Source organism: Physeter macrocephalus, chromosome 10 (genome assembly GCF_002837175.3).
Source record: "Physeter macrocephalus isolate SW-GA chromosome 10, ASM283717v5, whole genome shotgun sequence".
NCBI lineage: Eukaryota > Metazoa > Chordata > Mammalia > Artiodactyla > Physeteridae > Physeter > Physeter macrocephalus.
The window spans coordinates 3072828-3077676 of NC_041223.1; the positions used below are offsets into that span (position 1 = coordinate 3072828).

At 41.8% G+C, this 4849-nt stretch overlaps 1 non-coding gene across 1 annotated transcript; it reads left to right on the top strand.

The window, feature by feature from the left end:
* The first annotated feature begins 485 nt into the window (after window positions 1-485).
* LOC112064661 (small nucleolar RNA SNORA30/SNORA37 family) lies at window positions 486-616 on the top strand. The gene has a single exon (XR_002891593.1). It is a non-coding gene; the product is annotated as a small nucleolar RNA SNORA30/SNORA37 family (small nucleolar RNA).
* The last annotated feature ends 4233 nt before the right edge of the window (window positions 617-4849 follow it).

Here is a 4849-nt window from a genome sequence, read left to right on the forward strand (position 1 = left end):
CTCCCCGAAGGGTGGGGTGACGTCCACGCTCCAGCCTGGCCCCCCCATACCAGGCTGCTACTCTTGCCCATCTGTCACCTGAAGGCAGAGGACCCAGGGCCCCTGGGGTTCCAGGGGAGGGAGGAGCCGTGAGCCACCAGGCGGAAGACACTGGGCCCTGGAGGGCCCACGTGCAGCCCCCAGCGCCTCGCCAACCAGGGCTGGATGTGACGCGGCAGCGACACGGGTCAGACTACCGGGGCCGTATTGTCTGAATCAAAGGCGAGGATTTACAATCTCCCCGAAACGTGCGCTAAAAGGAGCAATGAGGTAAAGCTTTGAAATCAGGACTGTTCTGGGAAGTCCGGGAATATGAATTAGGCTCCTTTTCTCGGCCCTGTTCACTACCTGAATGTCAGCCAGAGGCACGAGCTGGATGGTAAGCTGAAAAACGTCCACGGGTCCTCCTTGCCATCCCATCTTACCTCTCATAAAAGAGTTTGATGCCAGCACTTTCACCGGTCCTCCCCCAGGCAGTGGGGCCAGGATTTGGTAGCTGGTGCTGAAGCTGAAAACCCTTGATTGTATCCTTGCCCTGGGACTGTGCCAGTGGCAACTGTCACTCATCGGGACAGAGAAGAAAAAAGAAAAAAAAGAAAAAGGGAAAAAGAGTTTGATGCAGTTTGCCTCTTGACAGTCATTTTGGCATTTGCATATTTCACTTTAAAACGCATTCACCGTTCTTTCTTCCCGTCTGGGAATGGCCGTTGCTGCCCCGTCACCTGCTGTTCCCCGGCTGGGCCCCAGACGAACAGAATCAGCATCTCCCGGGAGCCGGTGAGAAATTCGGAATCTCTGTTCTCACCCCAGCTGTGCCAAATCAGATCCTGCATTTTAACAAGATACTCAGGTGATTTGCATGCACATTAAATTTAATGTTTTCTTCCCTCTCTCACAACACTCCGTAATGTGGTGGTATCTGGTCACCCATTTTGTGAACTAAGAAATTGAAGCACTTAGAAAATGTATTTCTTCCCAAGAACCTTATTGCTAGAATCAAAGTAGTTTTTTTTTTTTTAATTAAGAAACACGGAAGCTGTTTTATTAGGTTGTAAGGTCGACATAGATTTAAACCAGCCCTCACCATGCATTCAAGTATGAGAGTGATGGATGGACACTGTATAAGGCTGACACACAAGCCCAAGAGCTGTAGGCGCCAAAGGCCTTTGCTTTGTATTCCGAGCTTCGCCGTCACCTCGCTGTCTTTTCTCTGACTCTCCGTAGCTCCGACCTACCTGGAGCCCAGAATAAGTTGATTTGTGCTTCTTTCCACGAGAGCGCAGAACAGTCTGGAAACTGCAAAGCTGGCCGCTGATGACCTGAAATGTGGCCACTGTCACAGCCCCTGCCTCGCACGCTCCCTGTCCAGTGGGTGCTGGTGCCCACACTTCCCAAGAGCTGGGTCCCGGAGCAGGTTACCCCTTCCCACCCATGCTGGGGACAGAAATGGCTTTTCTCTGCTTCAACTCCCCTGGAAAGAAAAGGTGATCAAATGATTCAAACCATAGCAGACATCCACCTCTATGCTGGCCCTGAAAAGGGATTTGGAGGCCTGTAAAATGGCCAGTCGTGTGCCGTGACTGATTTGAGGGAAGTTGGGTTGTTTATTTTTCCAAGTGGAGGTTCTACCCACGTATATGGAAAAACCTAATAGGTGTGTCTTCTAAAACATGTGGCCTCTTGCTTCTACACAAAAGGGGTGAGTCAGCACTTTACCAACCGTCATAGCTACGGGCAAGCTTTCAAAGCTTTGGAGAGGCAGTCGATTTTGTGATATTGATTCCAAAACTCAGGTTTTTTTTTCCTAAGCTGTTTCAACAGTCAACAAAATTGGCCAGAGGACGCTGCTAGCAGCAATATGCTTAAAGATATTTAAGGGTTTCATCTTCTGTTAAGAAAATCAGATGCCGAAGAGAGAAAAGGGGAAAGATAGAAGATTGGCAAAGACATATCATTTGAGGTTCTTAATTTTACGAGAGCATGTAAGCGGAGACTTTGGGTAATAGAAGTTCCGTAACAAACATGACATCACTTATATTTTTACCTCTTTCCAGAACTAACATTTATAATAATACTCCTTGTGTGTGTATATCCCCTAAAAATGCAGAAATTGATCTCTCATTTTAAAGTAATTCTGCAAGTTTACCTGTCTAATTGGTAAGCAGTAAAGCCTGGATAAGTACTTGTTGTTTTAAAAGTGTATGGTTTTGATAATTCAAAAAGACACATGTATCCCAATGTTCATTGCAGCACTATTTACAATAGAGCCAGTTCATGGAAACAACCTAAATGTCCAGCGACAGATGAATGGATAAAGAAGATGTGGTACATATATACAATGGAATATTACTCAGTCATAAAAAGGAACGAAATTGGGTCATTTGTAGAGAGATGGATGGACCTAGAGTCTGTCATACAGAGTGAAGTAAGTCAGAAAGAGAAAAACAAGTATTGTGTATTAACATATACATGTGGAATCTAGAAAAATGGTACGGATGAACCCATTTTCAGGGCAGGAATAGAGATGTAGACATAGAGAACGGACATGTGGACACAGCTGTGGGGGGGTGGGATGAATTGGGAGATTGGGATTGACATATACACACTATCATTGTAAAACAGGTAGCTAGTGGGAACCTGCTACATCGTGCAGGGAGCTCAGCTCAGCGCTCTGTGGTGACCTAGATGATTGGGATGGGGGGGTGGGAGGGAGGTCCAAGACGGAGGGGATATATGTATACATATAGCTGATTCACTTCGCTGTACAGCAGAAACTAACACAACATTGTAAAGCAATTATGCTCCAATTAAAAAAAGTATATGATTTTGAAAGATCTATCGCTCTCCCCAGTAGCTCAAAAAAAATAAGGGCAGAATACTTTACATGCTTATTAACACTTAGATTTTTAAATGCTTGATATAGATAAAAACTACCCCTTACTTAAAAAAGAAGTCAGATGGATGTGTTACTCTTGCTACTCAGCAGTTTTAAATCTTATTTTCCTTGTCATTAAAGAGAATATGGTACAATTCAAAATACAATTTTTTATTGATGTTGAAAGTCTGAGGGTAAATCTTTAGTAGAAACAGCAACTCAAGCACTTTTGTATTGATGCAAACAAAAGGGATCTTTGCCATGTTAAAGCTACCAGAATTTAAAATCCTTAGATTAATCTTTATTATTTTGGAGACTAACTTATTCACAATTAAAATGCAATTGCCAGCAGGAGATATAGCTACTTGGTAAAGAACTCCACACATAAGGAACTTGTCTGGTGTATTTGTCAAGGCTTCACCTTTTAGTTGGTGCCTTGAAATCTGCGCTGCCCATCACTCTAAATATGTTTGTAAAAGTTTCAGCCAACAGCAGAGCGTGGGCTCTCACTCATGGGCTGTTTAAAACGAACAATCCACACCAAGAACTCCACTCACGACAATGGGGTATGATGTTTCCCAAGGGAATTACGTTCAAATATGATTTCTGTGCATTTCAGGACTCAAAATTAATTTTTCTCCTTTTCATGTCTTTACATATTTTTCCCAACTCTTTTCTTGGTGTGTTTTTCTATTTAAAGACTTTGATCCTTTTAGGTAACAGGTGTCAGTCCCTGTGAAACCGGCCCTGCCATAATTTGGAGGGTTGCGTTTTAAATGTGTTGTTAGGATTCCAAATTATAAAACAGTAATAAAAAACACCCATTTAAAAAAATTTACATGCTCTTTTAAAAAATTATAAAACCACATTGATGAGTAATATTAATTCATTTATGAATTTGAAATATTTTGCATCTTACCACATGCCAGGAGCTGTTCTAGGGGAGATTGGCCTAAGGACAAATATCCAGTTTACCCTTAAAGATGTCAAATATACAGAAACAGTAAACATTAAAACCACCGGCTAGCAAAATAGTAATTAATAAGAGTTTATTGTGCACATAAGAACAGTTGGCAAACTAGGAGCTTTCAAACCCCAAACTGATGGGATACTCAGAGGCATATGACATCACAGGGTGGCTTAAAAAGAGAAAAGGTGGACGTTGTTTACCCTTTACAGTGACTGGCTACTACAATGGGCAGAGGATTAGTTAAAAGTGATTATCTTATACCATTTTAAGAAGATAACCTAAGTTTCTTTTATGAGTGTCAGAGATACTCATAAGAAATAACCTAAGTTCAGTTTTGCTTATGTTCACGAAACAAGTTAGATTTAGCTTTGCTTACCTGGCTTACTTGGTTTTGTCTGCTTGGGAGGGTTTTAAGCCTGGGCTCCCTTTTATTTTATTTTAATAGGGTTAATGCTCTATTGGAGAGACAGGCTTGTGAATAAAGTTGATGTCTGTGAACAGCGCTGTGCTGGGGGTGTGGACCTGGTCACATCTGCTTAGAGCTGACTTGCTCTAAGAGAGCAAGAGAGAGAAGACAAAATAGCAAATGCATGGGTGTTTCCCACACATTTTGTCTTTGCACTGTGCCAGGCACTTGAACTTTTACAATCTGATTTTAGTTTGAACAATCTTGGGAGGTGGATACTATTTTCATCGGTATTTACAGATATGGGCAAAGATGGTACTGAAGTGACACAACGTCATTTAACTAGTAGATGCTAAGCCAAGTGCCAAGTCCTGACCTGAATGCCAAAGTCAAAATTATTAAAAAAAAATGTTTAATGCGTATTCATTTCTTTTTTCTTTTTGCGTATTCATTTCTATTATAGAAGCAAAGACGTTCATGAAAAGATTCAGAAAAGCATAAGGAAGAAAAAAAATAATCTAAGTTTCCACCAAAGAGTATTTTCTTGTGTAGCTTTAAT